This window comes from Protopterus annectens, chromosome 3.part0 (genome assembly GCF_019279795.1).
Source record: "Protopterus annectens isolate FY-2018-M chromosome 3.part0, PAN1.0, whole genome shotgun sequence".
In the NCBI taxonomy this organism is placed as follows: domain Eukaryota; kingdom Metazoa; phylum Chordata; order Ceratodontiformes; family Protopteridae; genus Protopterus; species Protopterus annectens.
In genome coordinates this window covers 16,747,459-16,768,188 of record NC_056731.1, presented here as the reverse complement: position 1 = coordinate 16,768,188, position 20,730 = coordinate 16,747,459, and the positions used below count along the sequence as shown (strand labels likewise).

The 20,730-nt window shown below is 36.9% G+C and overlaps 1 protein-coding gene across 1 annotated transcript in view; it reads left to right on the top strand.

Moving 5' to 3' along the window:
* The window catches only part of GAD2 (glutamate decarboxylase 2), a 747,960-nt gene that overhangs the window by 302,182 nt on the left and 425,048 nt on the right, over positions 1–20,730 (top strand). The window lies entirely within an intron of this gene.

Below are 20,730 nucleotides of genomic sequence, written 5' to 3'. Positions count from 1 at the left end.
GTTGTTTGTGTTATTACACCATGAAGGTATTCAGAACATTATGTTGTTTGTGTTATTACACCATGAAGGTATTCAGAACATTATGTTGTTTGTGCTATTACACCATGAAGGTATTCAGAACATTATGTTGTTTGTGCTATTACACCATGAAGGTATTCAGAACATTATGTTGTTTGTGCTATTACACCATGAAGGTATTCAGAACATTATGTTGTTTGTGCTATTACACCGTGAGTGTATGCAGAACATTATGTTGTTTGTGCTATTACACCACGAAGGTATTCAGAACATTATGTTGTTTGTGCTATTACACCATGATAGTATTCAGAACATTATGTTGTTTGTGCTATTACACCATGAAGGTATTCAGAACATTATGTTGTTTGTGTTATTACACCATGAAGGTATTCAGAACATTATGTTGTTTGTGCTATTACACCACAAAGGTATTCAGAACATTATGTTGTTTGTGCTATTACACCACGAAGGTATTCAGAACATTATGTTGTTTGTGTTATTACACCATGAAGGTATTCAGAACATTATGTTGTTTGTGTTATTACACCATGAAGGTATTCAGAACATTATGTTGTTTGTGCTATTACACCATGAAGGTATTCAGAACATTATGTTGTTTGTGCTATTACACCATGAAGGTATTCAGAACATTATGTTGTTTGTGCTATTACACCATGATAGTATTCAGAACATTATGTTGTTTGTGCTATTACACCATGAAGGTATTCAGAACATTATGTTGTTTGTGTTATTACACCATGAAGGTATTCAGAACATTATGTTGTTTGTGCTATTACACCACGAAGGTATTCAGAACATTATGTTGTTTGTGCTATTACACCACAAAGGTATTCAGAACATTATGTTGTTTGTGCTATTACACCATGAAGGTATTCAGAACATTATGTTGTTTGTGCTATTGCACTGTGAGTGTATGCAGAACATTATGTTGTTTGTGCTATTACACCATGAAGGTATTCAGAACATTATGTTGTTTGTGCTATTACACTGTGAGTGTATGCAGAACATTATGTTGTTTGTGCTATTACACCATGAAGGTATTCAGAACATTATGTTGTTTGTGTTATTACACCATGACGGTATTCAGAACATTATGTTGTTTGTGTTATTACACCATGAAGGTATTCAGAACATTATGTTGTTTGTGCTATTACACCATGAAGGTATTCAGAACATTATGTTGTTTGTGCTATTACACTGTGAGTGTATGCAGAACATTATGTTGTTTGTGCTATTACACCATGACGGTATTCAGAACATTATGTTGTTTGTGTTATTACACCATGACGGTATTCAGAACATTATGTTGTTTGTGTTATTACACCATGAAGGTATTCAGAACATTATGTTGTTTGTGCTATTGCACCATGAAGGTATTCAGAACATTATGTTGTTTGTGCTATTACACTGTGAGTGTATGCAGAACATTATGTTGTTTGTGTTATTACACCATGAAGGTATTCAGAACATTATGTTGTTTGTGCTATTACACCACGAAGGTATTCAGAACATTATGTTGTTTGTGCTATTACACCATGACGGTATTCAGAACATTATGTTGTTTGTGTTATTACACCATGAAGGTATTCAGAACATTATGTTGTTTGTGCTATTACACCATGAAGGTATTCAGAACATTATGTTGTTTGTGCTATTACACCATGAAGGTATTCAGAACATTATGTTGTTTGTGCTATTACACCGTGAGTGTATGCAGAACATTATGTTGTTTGTGCTATTACACCATGACGGTATTCAGAACATTATGTTGTTTGTGTTATTACACCATGACGGTATTCAGAACATTATGTTGTTTGTGTTATTACACCATGAAGGTATTCAGAACATTATGTTGTTTGTGCTATTACACCATGAAGGTATTCAGAACATTATGTTGTTTGTGCTATTATACCATGAAGGTATTCAGAACATTATGATGTTTGTGCTACTACACTATGAGTGTTTACAGAACATTTCATTGATCAGCATAAACGAAATCTGCAAATAATAAATGTATGGCATGGGAACTTTCCCAGTAGTAACATGACTGTCACAGGTCCCCAGGGTCATAGAAAGTGCTCTTTTTTTTTTTGCAGGCAGGCCTTGCATTTAATTCACAGCAAAAGGATGTGTGTGGAGTGTTATATATGATTTATTCAATTCTGCATAAATCTGATTAATTTAGATCAAGAATAAATCTCCAACACCTCCAATGCCTGCCTGCTGATTAATAGAATAAATTTCCAATACCCCCAATGCCTGCCTGTTGATTAATAGAATAAATCTCCAATACCCCCAATGCCTGCCTATTGATTAATACTTTGATATATGTCATTTAATTTATGAGTTAACTTTTGTCTTTAGGCTACTATCTGCATTTGCTATTTAATCTGTTTCCTTGGTCATTAATGCCTATTCAAACCAGAAGTTGTACTTAAAAAGGAAGCAGAGGGATGTTTCTTAAAGACACAAACGTTACTCATTCCAGTGTCAAACAGCAGGCAGGCAGGATGGATAACACAATAATGTTTATTTCAGTGCAGAAATTATTAAGATTTTCAAAACATGCGCATAAGCCCTGCAATGGCCACAGGGAATACTGCCCATTAATTTCTCTCCAAATAAAGTGACCTGTTGAGTGTTTGTTGAAGAGAAGTGCTTATAATGAGTTAAATAAGAATTTATAATGCGGCCCCTGCAATAAGAGAATAGACATTGTGGTGAAAGTATATCAGCTAATTTCTCATTGACTATTAGTATGTCCCAATGATTATTGATAATGTTTCTAAATGTGTCTGCATTGCGTACATAAGTGTTACCAAACAAACAGGTTGGGGTGCTTGTTTATCCCTGTTACTAGATATGTGACGGTATTGTAACAATACATCCCTATCTTGTCCTGCTGCAAAGGAGCAAGCCTTGTGCATGTTATCATCTCAATAACCTCTGCTGAGAAATCTATTAGATAAATCCTTCCTGCCAGACAAAAAAGCTTGATCAGTAGAGCAAATGTATTTAATATGCAGAAATTGAGATTTACGTATGTTATGGATGATGTGAGGAGGGTGGTGGCTGGTTGCATGAAGAAGGGTATTGAATTGGGGGAATGTTCTAAAAGCTTCTGTCATGAGTGTGTCATCACTATTCCAAATATTATTAACATCCAGAAACGTAAGTTGATTATAATCCCAGTTCAAGGTGAATTGAATACCCCACTTATTTTCATTTAAGTATTGTACAAATTCCTGTACATAGGTTACATCCCCCCTCCACACCATCCAACAGTCATCTAAATATCGACGCCAGATGTCTATTGTGTCCAAAAATTTATTATGGCTGGTATTATAGATCAATTGCTCCTCAATGTATCCCATGAACAAATACGCATAAATGGAGGCAAAAGATACCCCCATAGTGGTGCTTCTAACTTGCCAGTAACACTTCCCTTGGAAGTAGAAGACTTTTTAGTAAGAACATGTTCCGTTAGGCAAATTAGTAGGGTGTTGAATCCCGGAGTGTATAAATTGGCTTTATCTAGCCAGAACTGAATGGCTTCTAAACCTGCCCAGTGAGGAATGTTCATATATAGGGTGGTGACATCTAAACTGCATAATAGCCAACCTGGATCCAACTGAGTATCATTAATAATTTGTAAAAATTGAGTGGTGTCTTTGATCCTGGCCCTAACCATGGATAATAGTGGCTGTAAATATTTTGTCAGGAAGGCAGATAATGGTTCCATCAGAGATCCTCTACCCAAAACTATTGGTCTCCCTGGTGGTTGGGTAGGATGTATTTTTGGTAATAGGTATAAATATTGGGACTTTGGATCTGGGATTGTGAGTTGCTAACAAATGTCTTGACTAATAATGCCTTCCTCTTGTGCCAGTTTCAAAAACTGGTCAATATCTTTTTGAATTTAAGTGTGGGGTCTAGTGGCATATGCATGTAAAACAATCCGCTGGATAGTTGTTGATTGGTATCAGTGTGGTACATGGACCAATCCATGATGACTACCGACCCTCCTTTGTCAGCTGGTAAAATGACTAGACCATGATTGTTACTGAGTCTGGTCAGAGCCACCTGTTCCTGTTTGGTGAGATTTTGTTTTATATTGTCCTGTACATTGCCATTAAAGTGTAAATCTTTGAGAACACATTCCTTGAAAATTGAAACATGTTTGTCCATGGGTGGCATGAAGTTGGATTTACGAAAACAGAACCCAGTAGATCTTTGAGTCTGATCAGTGTCTGAAAAGAACAATTTGAGATTCAGGGTTCTGCAAAAGTCATTAATATCAATCACAAGATCATGTTCATTAACAAAAAAAGCAGGGACAAAATTAAGGCCCTTATTCAAAAGATTTATTTCAGTGTCAGACAGGGTCTGTGGAGAAATGTTGTGTACATTATTGGTGGTGTTTAGTTTGTCAAAATCCTATCCAAAAGTTGCTGAATGTTGTCTATTTGCTCTATTTGCTCTATGCTTCCTGCCCCCCATGTCTCTTACCCCTAAAGGGCCATTGGTTGGTCTTCTCTTGGCATCTGGGGACTCCTGGATTAAGATGGATTCTATCTCAGGGGCAGATGAAGAATCATTGTCTGAAGTTCCCCCATAGGAATTACCCTTGTTCCTAGGTATGGATCTGGGTCTTTTTCTTTTCTTAACCTGTTTCTGTCCTATATCTTGGAAATGGACACTCTTGTGTGTACTAAATGGTTTCCCTCTGTCATAGTCTGATATATCTCTATTGAATTTCTGTATCTTTTTCTTTTTGAGTTGTTGTTCCAAAGAGGATAAGTCTTTGGCCAAAATATTCAAATGTTTGGTAAAGAAGGTTTCGCCTTCATAACCTTTAACCTCATCACAATTGTGTTTTTATCTCCAGAATACATTGATCAATGGTTCTTTCATAATAGGAAGTGAGGTCATCAACAAACATCATGGAGGCCTTATCCTGGGCCTGAGCCCAATCTTGTGTTAATAAATCATCTACCTGACTAACCAGGGGCTGCATCCGCACTCTTAACCCATGTGGGGTAATATCTTTTAGTTTGTAGGCCTTAAATAATTTTAAATGCCAAAGGTTAGATCTTAACGTTCTCATGCTTTTTGTGAGTTTCTGAAAAAGAGAAGCACATAAGCTATCTGAATAATTGTTATCCATACTTCAGTTGTCTGGGCATGAAGGTATTAGCCCAAAAACATCCAAGTCATTGCGGTCTGCCAAAAGACCCATCAATAATTTTGATAAATCCATGTTATATGGCCACCCACTAAATGCTAAAATATATTAAACCTGTACCAAATTCAATTGTGTCACTAAACCTTGAATTCCCTAGTTAGACTCAAAAGCAGTATATAACTGAATTGTTAGTTAGGTTATACACAATTATTCAGTTAAAAAAAAATTAGATTAATTATAACTGATTCCTTAAATGGGCATGAATTAATGTTGAGCCAAACACATATATTAGATTCCTTTACCTGAAATACACAGAGTTAAAAATTATGGTTCCTCAAATGCCAAATACAACCATATCCCACCAAAAACCATGAATATTAACACACAATAATATGTGTCCCCAATAGATGTACATGTATATATAGAGTAAAACTCAGAACAAGCCAATGGTGAAGACCCACACTCATAAAATTTCCTTTTGTTTTAAATAATCAATGTGGTGTGTTATCCAATTGTAAATGATCCAAGTATGAGACTGATGCAATGGAACACCACCAAACAGGCCGACCTTCATCTCTGCCTTGAAAAAAGTAAAAGATATAATGCTAACTCTTCACATGAATAGACTGAAAAAGTATTATGTCCTTTCGATTTATGCTTATACCACACCTACAAGTTGACTGTCGTCTCCGCCCGTATTGTGTTCCTTGAGCAGTAAAATTAGTATAAAGTTGAAGAGCAGTCTCTTATGGTCCCTGGCTCAGTAACATACACATGAATCATAAAGCTTCACACCACCCATCTGGTTTATAATAACGTATGGTTGAAAATAAAATGTAGTGTATATCCATTGGCATACCCTGAAGATACCCTTGTTTCAACACTATAAACCACAAACAAGCATGAATGGCTGTTGTTAGTATAAAGAACCAAACTTTGCATTTTATGTGGGGCAGACATCAAGATCATTAAGAATACGCATGATAGAACACAAAAGTGAAATCAAGAGAAAAAAAAAACAAACGCCTTATATAGGCATACTAGCAAACATCGTAATGCTCATTTTATGTTCATGGTTATTGACAAAATTATTGGGGATAGAAGTAACCAAAAAGGTTGGCACACGATTTTGAATCATAAAGAACAATATTGGATTACCAACCTTGGGGGTTTATTTCCACCGGGTCTGAATGATCATTTGTAAATTATTTAATAACCAGTAGATTTATAATAATAAGTATTTCACAGTGTTACATCTAGATGTTAACTATGGAATATTTGGAATATAATGGAGATGATAGTGTTTTTTAAAATTTTTCAATTTGAACAAACAAAATATCAATATGTCTTATTCAAATATTTAGAGCATATTTAGAAGTTAACAACTATTGTTTACATAGGTATCTATACACTACTTTACACTGTATATTTTTGTGATAGTTAATACTATATATATAATACATAGTATTATTTATATTTAGCAGATGTTAGCTATCTGTATATTCAATTCAATATTTAGTATATTCAAACATATCAAATTTGTGGTGTACAATAATACATGTTTAGAATGTGGATATTACATACAGTATAGACAATAGGTATTTGTTTATATTTTGTTTCATGAATTGCCATATATTATTCAGGTTTATCCCTTGTATGTTTTTTGCTCTGATAAGGATATATTTATTGTTTTGTGAGATTACACATATATATTGTTTTGATCTTCCCAATACACTGTATTACATGGAACTGCTGTTTTAACAGCATATAATTAAATCACTGTTGTTCATTGAGGAGGTATTACATGTATTTGAATACTCCATCCACTAGGTTGGGTTATACCACTGTTTTGTTTGGTTTGGGATTACTCTCTATATATATTGGAGAATTTTTCTGCACTTCAAAACTTTTTTCCATTGAGAAAGGCTGAATAGCCGAAACCGGTCTGGAATATGTTAATTTATGGAATATGTTAATTTACTAATAAAAGGAATACTTTGCTATTGCTCATGGTGTTTACTATTGTAATTTGCTGGTCGCTTGTGGTTTCATGCAGTTAGTATAAAGAAACCACTAAGTACCTAGAAAAAAGTCAGGTTAAACCAAACTCATAGTATACTAATATGTCATAAAGCACAACATTATAATGTAGCCCTAAATATTGAAACAATTGTGTATATAAAACCCATTAGTAAAGATGGACAAAAATATCTGGTATCGAACATTAACTGCTAATATTAATAAACAAATCAACTGTGGAGAAGAAAAACCATGTAAAACATCATGTTTATGTCATAAAAGTCCAAATACACGAATAGCCAAGTTAGTTCGATGAATCAAGCTGTAGATCCAAGACTCATATAACCCACCGAAAGAGGTATGTGGGACAAACACAGAGTTATAATTCGTAATTTCAAGTCTAATGGTCCTCATTATCAAAACCACTGTCCGTTCTTTGAAATAAATGTCTCATATGTGAAGATTAGCAACTTATGATGGTACTTCATAAAAAGTAAAGTCAGGCCCAGTGTATAGAGACCAAAGTCTAGAATCAGTGGTTGCTGATAATAACCAAGCTTAGATTGCACCCAATAACAGTTGATACCACAAAACATTTGTAATCCTTGGTAAAAAATGGCGTCTCACAAACAATCATGAAGACTAAAAACTGCCTGTCGTGTATAAACACACATTGTAATATTCCACAAGCTTGAATTCTGGCCACATACTAAGTCCAAATACCCTTTTAAGTAATGCAATAGTCCATCAAACGAAAATAATTATATTTGTTATGAATAAGGTTGTTGGTATGGCCCAAAACAGTATATTTTCAAACACGTATGTCTCAATTGCATAGATCATACATTGAAGGGCTCAGCCCTCAATACAGTAAAGAGAATTTAGACGGGTGTACCTTATTCTGTTAGTATAAAAAGTCCATTCAGCCCCTCCACGATGATATGCAAGATAGCCGATAAGAAAAATAAAGCCGTTTGATTGAAATGAAATACGGCTTAGAAAACAGCAGCTCACTTGTAAAAGTTGGGCAATAAACCAGTAACACCGTGTTTAATGTAAACCCCAAATTCACCATTTAGTCCAAACCAGAACAGGATGTCAAAGGAGCATTATACTCATCAATATGTTCAAAAAGGTAACCGCCACTGCAGTAAATCCATCTATCTCTCAGGAGTCCACAGTGCTGATCCAACCAACTGTAAAACACACTAAACCATGCAAGTAAGACAAGATGCATGGACTCTACCAAAATCACCAGAAGTACACAAAAATAGTCCAGCATCAAAGCAAGATAGGAATAAATATTATTTTATTGTGGCAACCCAAAGCAAACCAGTTTCGGCAATAATAAAGCCTTCTTCAGTGCTATAACACATCTTAAATGACATATCCTTTAAATAGTAAAACACCTAATGTGAGTACTGATCCTATTGGTGCATACCAACTTAACTCATTTCGTTGAGGCCAAGCTTAAACAAAGCTCCCCAGTCTAATAATCCAAGTGGATTCTTTTTCATTTAAAATAGTATGCCATCCTGTTTTACACATTTTGTTACCATGGACTGTATCTATAATAGTAAATTTGGCAGTGGTATGGGTCATAGTATGTTTATAGAGTGCATTGGACATTCTTTTGTTTCTAATATCACTGAGATGTTCACTAATCTGAAATCTCAGTGGCCGAGATGTTTGTCCAACATAAAATGTGGAAAAAAAACATGTGTCCAAATATATACCCCAGTCACTGCTACAATTGCCAAAAGTGTGAACTTGGTATATCTTTGAGGTATTGTTACTAGTAAATTCTTTGGTTTTCAAAACATGCACAAGCCCTACAATGGCCACAGGGAATACTGCCCATTAATTTGTCTCCAAATAAAGTGACCTGTTGAGTGTTTGTCGAAGAGAAGTGCTTATAATGCATTAAATAAGAATTTATAGTGCGGCCCATGCGATAAGAGAATAGACATCGTGGTGAATGTATATCGACTAATTTCTCATTGGCCATTGGTATGTACCAATGATTAAGGTGTAAATATATATATATATATATATATATATATATATATATATATATATATATATATATATATATAGATATATAGGTCTACTGTATAAGTTCAAAAATACACTTCTTAGAACTCACACAGTAGACCCTGGGTTACGCGAAAGTGCACTTAATCGAAAGTGCACTTTCATGAAACCTGCTTCAGCGAATGGGCTACTACTGATTTTAGTGCAGTAGTTATGGACCTTAGGGTTAGGGTGCAGGTCATGGTAAGGGATTAGCTAGTAGGGCAATCCCCTTACCATGACCCATGCCCTAACCCTAAGGTCTGTAACTACCACACCACAGTGGAGGACATAGCATGTTTTCCTGCTGTCCTCCACTGTGGTGCGATCCATTCGTAGAAGCTGAGTTCGCGAAAGTGCACTTTCGAATAAGTGCACTTTCGCGTAACTGAGCAGTCTACTGCTCTTTTTCAAATATGTGGTATTCAATGAAAAGCAGTAGACCCATATATATATATATATATATATATATATATATATATATATATATATATATATATATATATATATATATATATATATATATATGTCCTCTAGCCATGTCAGAGATCTAATGTGGAAAAAATGGACTAAATCTAAGTCTCCTTCAGACTTACAAAAATATAAAGAACTTAGAAACAAAACTAAAAAATGATAGCATCTGATAAAAGAAACTTCTACTCACAATCCACCTGTAATCACAATAATAACCCTAGGGACTTCTGGAAGTAAATTAACCAGATCTTACTTCCAGGTAACCCACTATCTCCCAGCCCTGATCCTAACCTGTCTCCCACAGAAATAGCCACATATTACTAGAAAACCTTTTCACACCCACTCAGCATGGTTTTCGACCAAACTATAGTACTTCCACTGCTCTCATCGCTTATACCAATACAGTTGCACAATCCAGAGACAATTATAAACTAGTTTCTTGCCTATTCCTGGTCTTATCCAAGGCATTTAATACTGTGTCTCATGCTTTGCTCATTTCTCAGTTAACAGAACTTAATCTGTCCCCATCCACTATCTCTTGGTTCAGCAGCTACATGTCCAATAGGCAACAATCTGTTAGATGACTTTCTATACTGTCCCCTCCTCTGCCAGCCAACACAGGTGTGTCCCAAGGCTCCATCTTAGGACCTCTTCTATTCAACATTTTTACTAACAATCTTTATAAATCCTGCCCCAACTCAACTATCATCCAATATGCAGATGATTCTACAGTCATCACCTCCTCTGATTATTTCTCAGACCTGCTTTCCAAAACCCAGCAAACATTCACAAATATTGAGACCTGGCTAACCAATAACCAGCTAATACTCAATGCTAACAAAACTAAACTACTTCTAGTTCTGCCCAAATCACCATCTCATAACACCTCGACCTTCACTATCACCTCGTTAGATAACACCATCAACAATGTTGATCCCATACCAAACTACTAGGGGTCATAACTGATGATAAACTAAAGTTCAACCTTCATATAAATTACTGTATCAAAATATTAACCAAAGGTTTGGCTTACTATAATGTAACAAAAGATATCTCACACCAGAGGCAAGACGGTTACTCTCTCTTGCTTACCTCTTACCTAGTCTCTTCTATGGCTTCCAAATCCTCACTAACCTACAGGCAACACTACTGAATAAGATGGAAAATACATATCACAAAATAGCTAGATTCACTGCCAACACTCAACTTAAATCCCAGCAACTGCCTGGCCTTGAAAACACTGAACTGGCTTGAGTTCCCCAATCAATGTTTTTTCTATCAACTTAATATTATCCACTCCATCCTCTACAAACCCTCCTTCTGCCCTAACCTTTCCAACATCTTAAATTACTACCTCCCAAACAGAAAAAATAAAAGCACCAGCCAAAACCTCCTTGATATCTACAAACCTAAAAAATCAATTGGTGAAACCATCTACAACTATCTTCCCGCTATCCACTGAAATAAGCTACCTTTAACAATCAGATCTATCACAGAGCCCCACCCATTTAAAGTTGCCCTAAAAGTCTACTTTACAGATACCTGGACTTGCTCTTGTACACAAATATCATGAACTTAATCACCTGAGCCCCTTTGCATACAACCCCTCTCAATTTATACTTAATTCTAGCCACTGATCTATAACTCCTAATACCTTTTTTTCACTAAATTTCTCCACTACTCATATTTACCTCCTTCCCTTCTTTTTCCACTTAACTTACTTCCCTTTCCCAAATTTCATTTGATTCTAACTACTACTACCCTCCTCTCTTATTTATAAATAAAAAAAAAAAACTCTAATTTTCCCTCTTTCACCCATAGCCAGCCCCTATTTTTTTCCCTCTTGACACTTGACCTTTTTCTATCACCTGCTCTCTCTGTCATTTCCCCCTCTGCTTCTGATTACTGATGTACATGCTGTTGCCTGTAAGAACTAAGACTTGATATATAGTACTTTATGTACTCATGTCTTAAAAGTTAATTGTCATTACTTTCCCTCTAAATGCTGAATTCCTTATGTATTGGAGATATATGAATGACTTTAACATATTGTTTTATTGCCTTTTTTGTAAATAACACCTTCTAAACTCTCATGTTATAAGTGTGAATTAAAGCATTATAATGCTTGTCATGTATACTGTACTGTTTCTAAACATTTTTATGGTGTATGTAATACTTTGTGGGACTTTTCTCCCCGGGCCTCTGCTGAAAAAGGGTGCAAGCTCAGTCAGAATTCCTGGTCAACAAATGTCAAATAAATAAATAATAAAGAAAATGTATATATATATATATATATATATATATATATATATATATATATATATATGTATAGAGAGAGAGAGAGAGAGATGTACATACATGCTTTTTAAATGTGTGCAAGATCACAGTACAGCAAGGATCGAGGAATTTGCCCTTCCTCTGTGATCTCAGAGTTGGTATATATAATAATGTGGGGGTTCCCTCCTGAAAAAGAAAAAGTTTACTTTTTTTATTTTATTTTTTAATTATTATTTTTATTATTTATTCACTGATTGATTGATTGATTGATTGATTGATTGATTGATTGATTGATTGATTGATTGATTGATTTTTGATTGGCTAGTGTCTCATGATTTGTGTTTGATCACTTGCCATTCAGTGGTTTGAGTTTTTGATATATGGACTCTGAAACTGCACATCTTTGGAGGTAATTGAAAACTTTCCTACTCCCAAAGTTCAGCATTCTGAATATCATTAAATTGCACTATGAAACAGAATAGGGAATCACCCAAACATAGTGAAGGATTCCTACTGCAGTTAAAGTCAGCTCTGTGTAAGTCACATTTGCAGTTCTTTACACATGGCTACCATCCTGTTTTATAGTCCTCAGCTTGCCTGCATCAGTCTGCATACAAAGTGCTGCATTAGTTCTTTTGTGGCACTCATTCAAACAGTCCTGCAGAACACAGATTCTAAGACTCATTCAGAGTCAGCCCACCTCAAGCCACAGTAACCTAACTTAGATATCAAAAAACTACTTTAAAAGCTGGCTTTGTGGCACAGAGGAAAGATTCCTGGTTGTGCTGCAACCCAAGAACTGGAGTTAAACTAGTGAAACCCACACTAGAAGAGCCATGCAGGGAAGAAGGAAGGAGTGAAGGGGCGTGGCCTGCTCATCTCTCTCAGGATGGAGAGAGGGCTAGTGTGTACTCAGTGACATACTGGGTGGAGCTAAGTTCCTGGTGTTGACTGGGAAATTCATTGCTTGTGCCTTGATGTGTTGGGGCAGGAATGTTTAAAAGGAAAGCCCCTTGTGGAAGTGAGAGGATGTTCTTGACTCTCATTTGCACATCCTTCTCCTACACTCACTGGGTTGATGCATTAACAACTGGGAAATTAAAAAGAAGAAAACTTCAAACCACCCCAATGGCTGCCTGAATAATGGTTCTCTGTGGCCAACCCTCACTATGGTTAAGGGGACCAAATGGACTGACTGGATGTAGAGAGGACTGATGATTGACAGACAGCAAATGAAGAGTGAAAAAAAAACAAGTAATTTGAGCCTCCTCATACTTCCTCATACAAAAGCTGTATATGCTCACTGTGCAGAATCAGTGACTCCTCCCAGAAGGACACACACACGCACACACGCACACACGCACACACACACACACACACACACACACACACACACACACACACACACACACACACACACACACACACACGCACGCACACATGCACACATGCACACACGCACACACACACGCACACATGCACACATGCGCACACACACGCACACACGCACACACACACACACACACACATGCACGCACACAGACACACAGACACACAGACACACGCACACACACACTTTAAAACAATCACAATTTCACTTTCTTGTTCTACTGATTTAATGTCATACACACATATTCAGTGACAGTTATGCATATGAAATTTGGTTGCTGCACATAAAATAAATACAGAATGCTAAAAGCACACATTTTCCGACTTGTTTGGCCCTCCAGTAAAACAGGCCTGAGCCTTTACAGGGAGTCTGTTTTCATCAATTGAGAAATGCTGCTCTAGGAAAAAGGTCTGCCTAAATGTCCATTCTCAAAAAAAATCTCATATAGAATACAGCTGCTTTCCTTCAAAATGTATCATACTATACTGTAGTCTTTGAACAACAGCAGAAGGTTCTATTCAAAAGAGAAGTAAAAAGTGTGCAAATCCATTATCAGTCGGAAGAATACACAAGTCATCAGGTGAAACCAATTCACATAAAGTCTTAAATTGCAGTTTACTCATGTTATAAAAGCCTTTCTTACATTTCCTACTAAAAAATTCCTAAATATCATCCTCGCTCATCTTACTAAATGTCTCCACAAGGGGTGGATTCACAGGTACATAATTACTAGGTTTGTTAAAAGTCAATGAGGAGGTAGTCCCACCCCCATATAAAAGTCTTAAAGTAATATTACAAAACAACTTCAAATTCAGCAAAACATCATGTAGACATGACCCTCTTGCAGTAAAAAAGATAAACCAAAGCTCAGTACCTCACATTGTTCTGTAGTAAGTGTAACAGCTGAAATATTAACTATCAGGTCCTCAGAACTTTCCTTCGAACCACAGGGCCCAGCTCCAACTGACCTTCCAACTGCATTCACTTGCGGCTGAATCTGTTCCTGCTCTTTGATTATCCCCTTACTTCTGCCTGCTTATATTCACAGGTTCCACTAACTGAAGTTGTAAAAAAAACTAATTGGTGGAAACCGGAACATCACTCCCACTTTAAAACGCAGGGAATTTCAAGTGCCATCAGTGCCATAAGTAGTATTCTGCACATCAGTAACTTTTTCATCATTCAATGCATTCAGGTCAGGAGTCACTATGCCACCATGATTTTGAGTATTCAGGCCAGTATCACTTGTTTTGCTACTGTCAGCATACCGATAGTATCAGAATCAGCCTGCAAAATTCTAGACAGACCAGGACCCATCACACATTCATCTAGATCATTGCGTCGTGTAGGTGCATCTGTCTGCTTAGAGTTTCTCACTTCAATTAAGAGAATGTTGTGCTACAAGCTTTTGACAGTTGGCACTAACAGAATGAAATTGTCAGATAGGATAGGTACTGTTCCATGTAGGGGATGGAACTTTTGCAGATGCATTAGAGAAGTTGGTTTATACATCCTGACACTGTGTGAATGTTTAAGCTTGACTTTTATCAGACTGTAATACAAAAAAATGTTTACCTTGTGACATGTGAAACATGTCAGAGTTATTATGTTGGGAAGACTAACCGTTGTCTTAAAGACAGGGTTAAGGAGCATTTATATAGTATTAATAGAGGTGATGTAAAGAATGCGCTAGGTAAACATATAGGTGATGTGGGCAGTATGCATGTTTTTAAATTTCTGGCTCTTGAATAGTATTTTACAACTAAAACAGGTGAAGATATAAAGACCTGTACAGACAGACCTGAAACTAAATGAATTATGTTGCTTCCAGCAGCTACGGGTAGGGGATTGAATGATCATATCCCTTTAAGATCTGCCCTGAAGTCACAAGGTCTAAGGTGGTAGTTTTCTGCTATTTAAATGTGAATGTATTTGCTTTTAAGTAGATCTGATGAAGCATCTTATTTGGGTGCAGAAGCGCTCATCTTTTATTTTATTTTTTTGTAGATTTTATTGTTTGTTTACTGTGTTTTTATTGAAGTGCCTTTCTACTGGTTCACTCTGCTGGCTCTTCATCGACTCTACTGGTTTACGTTTATCCTTATTTGAGCCAGTTATTTGCTCCTGGTTTGGTTTGTGTTTGCCAAAAGAAAGGATGACCATTGTAGCCTGGGCCAGAAGGCAGTCACCACAATGATCTTGGGAAATTCCTTCTGAATCTTCATAAGTACTCTGGATATCAATGGAAAGGGTAGAAAGGCATACAGGAGCATTCATGTCCAAGGAAAGGGAAATGCATCAGTTTTCCAGGGCTTCTTACAGAATTTTGCTAGTTGGTTGTTTGGAGAGGAGGCAAAAAGGTCTTCTTGAAGAACTCCCCAGAGATGGATGAAATCTTGCAAGATCCCTTGATTTAGTTTCCTTTTGTGAAGGCCTACCTTAGTTCTGCTCTGCTCATCTGCCACACAGTTTTGCTCTGCTGGGGTGCAGGATTCCTGCAGGATGTATGTCAAGTGAGATCATGCTGTAATGCTATATCCCATGCTAACATGGCTAGTCTGCATAGGGTTGAGTTATGGTTCCCTCTTGAAAATGTATGTACTGCATCACTGTTGTTTTGCCTGCAACCATGTAGAGAGGTCCTGAGGACCAAGATGATTCAGAGAATTGAGTGCCTTGATAAGGGCAAGCATTTATTTTATGTTTATGTGCTTGTGCCTGCCCTTGTTGTACCAGAAACCTTGTATTTTATCCCCCTTTGAAATTGAGGCATATGTGGTGAGTGACTACCTTGGAGTAGAAGGAGAGAAGGGAGAAGTGGATACCTGGACTCGGGGAAATTTGTTGTCTCTACCAAGTTATTTCTCTTCTCACAAATTCATGGACTGGAATTTGAAAAGGTAGTGGGTGCTGGTACTGTAATTGAAGAGAATTCAGACGCAGTTACATCTTTGCTATATGGAGTCTTGCAAGAGGTATCCATGAGAATCATAGATACCATAAGACCTAGAATCCTGAGGTATTCTCTGGCAGTGACCAAAGTTTCAGCAGAGAACTTCTGGAATAGCTCTAAGTATAGATCTGTTTAGAAAAGCTCTTTGTATGAAGTGTCTAACAGACACCACAGGAACACAATCCTATGTGATGGAGTCAGAAAAGACTTCTGAAAGGTCTGTCGGAATATCAGCATGTGTAGGAGATCTCTCACCCAAGGGTGAGATTCCTGACACTTTGGAAAAGTCTTTACCAAGATAAGTAAGTTGTTTAAATGTGGACAAATTGAGGTTTTGCTCTGGTGGATGAGGAATAACCCACTAAAAGGGAGGAATTTCTTTCCATTGCCATCTGTAACCTTGCTGAATGAGTTTCAGGGCCCATTTGTCAAACTATCTGCTGTATCTGTTGCCAAAGAGGGAATGGAGATTCAGACTTTCTGGAAAGGATAAGGGATTGCCAGGGTGGGTGGTAGATACAAAGTCCCTTATGCAGTCATTCTGCTGTATTTGAATGTCCTTTGTTCCCAGGGTTCCTGCTTTCTTTTTGGAACTTCTCTGCCATTGTTTTTGAATGTCTGTTTTCCAGCATTCTGCTCACACTGTTTATTTTATTTCCAATGTTAGATGAGGGATCAAAAAACACCTTGGGAAATTTAGAGCAGGAGGGCTAAAATATCTGACATCTGAGAAATTCCCTGAATCATCTTACCTCTCTTCACATTTTTGATAACCTCTGCAGAACAGGGTCAAAAAAATTAAATCTCTGTCCAGGGAAGAATTCAAAATCTCATTTTTTGAGAATGAGCCAGGCAGACTTCCTTATTACAGTACCAGTGGCTGCAACCCTGTATGCAGTATCTGCAGAGTCATAAACATACTTTAAACAATAAGTAGTTACCTGTGAAATGGTGGAAACTAAACCAAACAAAGCAGATTTTTCCTCACAGGAGGGAAATGTAGATACAACAGTCCTCATATTTTTACATTAGTCAGAATAAATGTTAACGTATAAACTTGGCAATCCAAAATTCTAAAAATTGAAGTGGCAGAACCACACAATTTTTATCCAGACTTATTGTTTTACCATCCTTATCTGAAGGAGAAGTATTACAACTAACAAAATGCGTAGCAGCAGCTGGATTAACTAAAGCTATAGCTGGGTCAGGTCTGGGATGAGTATATAAAAACTCAAAAGATTGAGTCATTTTATACATTCTGTTTTCTTAGGTGCAACAAACTGGCTATCAAGAAAGTCACAAGCTGTGAAAAACACATCCTCCAATGCTGACGGTAATGGGAGGATGGGAGAAAGTTCTGTAAATTCCATTTTAGCAGCTCAGTATTTTCTAAGGGACTGAGAAACCTCAGTTTCCTGCCACTAAAAATGCTGCCACATTCTGGAAACTGAGAGAAAGAAAATCCCTTACAATGGTATTTAAATATCATGCTGTCCTCTAAGTCTGAATCAGAAATCTGAGGAGAAAACCCTACATCTTTACTTTCATATTCCTCTACAGATTCAGAATCTTGAATCTCTTCAAGCAAAAAGGAATCTCTTTTTCTTTTACCAGAAATCATCTTACAAGAAGGGTCAGTAGCCTGAACACGACTCTGAGCCAGGCCAATGAACTACTACTGTCTACTAGAACTGGTGTAGGAGAAGACAAATGCTTAGCCTTCTATTTCTTTTTGACAGGAAATTTGGGGAAATAAGTTTTACAATGGCAGCAGCAGCTACTCCAAGGATGGACACAACATTCTGAATTAACAGGGACATCTTCTCTGCTCCTTCTCCCAAGACAGACAAAATGTTTTTCACTTGCAACAGCAGCAAATGACATGGCCAGCCCCTTTTTCATAGTGGGTGTATGTGCTACACCAGAGGAATGTGGGGGAAAAGATGGTTGGTCTAAGGAACCAGCTTTGGCCACAGCAGAATTACCTACCTGCTATAGTGGCAAAAGATGTTTGCTTAACGTTTTGTTTTTTGTGCTGGAAAAAGGCCTGACCATGGAACCAGTAGTTTGTTCCATGGTCATGCCAAGAATGGTGCCTCTTTTCCAGGGAAACTAAGCAGCACAAGCCAGTAAAATTTTAAAAGTTAATAAATCTCCTTTTCGCAAATAAAACACAGTAAAAAGCACATCAATACACTCCAAAGGGAAGTTAGCTGTCCAACAATGGAAAAGCATAAGCTGACCATCAAGACTTGAAAGCCTGCAGAAGAGTGCTCTATTGTGTGGCAGGAAAGCTCTGAAGGGCTTGGTGCCCAAACCTATCTTTTAGTCAGTTCAGCACAAGCTGTCTAATGGTTTGGGCATATGGCAGGTGTCCTGAAAGCTTTAAAAGCTGCCCAGCTGTTTTAACTCTATTTCATCCCTCCTTATCTGAACTTGTCATTTCCTTACTTGCAGCATCGTATTCATCCCAGTTCCCTCTTCTCTTTGCATCTCACTGTACTTCTCCTTTTTACTCCTCCTCCTTCTACATGCCTCTCTCACCCATGGTATTCTTCCTTGCAATTACATACCTCTCTATATAATGATATGCTGCTATCCCTGTAGCATAACCTGTCTCAGTCCCATAAAGCTCTGCTAAGCATAATTCCATTTTCCATCCATGTTTTGAAATTGTAAACTGCTTCTTGTATTAAAGGTTGCATCATTTTCTTGCATTTGTGTGTGTGTGTGTGTGTGTGTGTGTGTGTGTGTGTGTGTGTGTGTGTGTGTGTGTGTGTGTGTATGTGTGTGTGTATATATATATATATATATATATATATATATATATATATATATATATATATATATAGCCAACACAAACAACGTATGCTAACAGGAAAGTGCTGCATACAAAAAAGTCCAAAATATCTACAGCAACCAGCAAAGTGCTGCATACAAAAAAGTCCAAAATATCTACAGCAACCAGCACGTAATCCACAGCTAGGACATCCACTTCTTTTTCACCAAGTGAAGAGCATTCATGATAAAATTCTAAAATATTTATTGAACATGAATGAAAACTAATAAAAACTGTTCAGTCAATAAAACTCATAGAACCAAGGTGGATCAACTTCCCAGAGATGAGCGCTTTCGGATCCAAATACTGATCCTTCTTCAGATCTAATTATCCACCATTTTCTTTCTCTTTTTAAATAGAACTCACACCAATGGTCATGTTTCTTTCTGACACATCTCCTAGAGGTCCAATCACATTTGTCTCCTCAATCTCCTTCCTTGTAGCTCCGGTTTCAGTGGAAAAGCTGTATTAAGTCCTGGCGCCTTATAGGCTCTTAATTTTCCGATCCAATGCATCTCTTTCCATTCCAAAATGTTGTTTATATCTCCTCCTCTTTCTGGCACATAAATTATTTGCAGAGCTCTAAAAACAAAACTGTGTCCCATATTGTCTTTTATATGTTTAACTAAGGGATTCTTATCATCCTTAAGCTTGATGTCACTTACATGCTTGGAAACCTTCTCTTTCATTTGTCTAATAGATTTTCCTATATAGAAACTTGTACATTTTAAACATGTGGCCAAATAAACTATGTTTTTTGTAGTACAGTCTGCATAGAAATTACTTGTGTATACCATCTTAGTGTCCGGGTGTATAAATTCCCTATCTGTACAGATATACTTGCACATAGTGCATCTTCTGCACGGGAATGTTCCTTTTCTGTGTGACATCTCTTGAGTTTTGTCTTTATTGTCTTTGCACAATATCTGTTTCAAATTTCTCGCATTCGTAAAGCAGAAACCAGGGGATTCACCTACTATATCTTTAAGTTCATCATTCATAGAGTGTATCTTCCAGTTATCTCTAATAATGTCACAGACTTTTTGTGTGCCAGTTGTATGTTTAACCACCATCCTCAATTCTCTCTGCATACATTTATTTACATTATGTACCCTTTCTCTCTGTCCATCTTTGAGGTATGGCATACCTTCACCTTCTCTCTCTCCTTTCACAAAATTTTCCATTCTCATAACCTCTTGTTCCTTATAACCCCTTTCTATAATTTTTTTATGCATATCCAAAATAGCTTGCCCAAATTCTATCTTATTTGAGTGCATTCGGGACATCCTCAAAAACTGTCCTTTCATAATGTTCCTATATGTGCATTTTGGATGCATACTTTTTCTTGGTAAGATGTTATTTTTCCAACATTCCTTTCTAAAAAGGCAAGTGTCAAACCATCCTTCATCATTTTGATGTATCCTTACATCTAGAAAATCCATGTGTATGCAATTATAGGACACAGTAAATCTTAGGAAAGT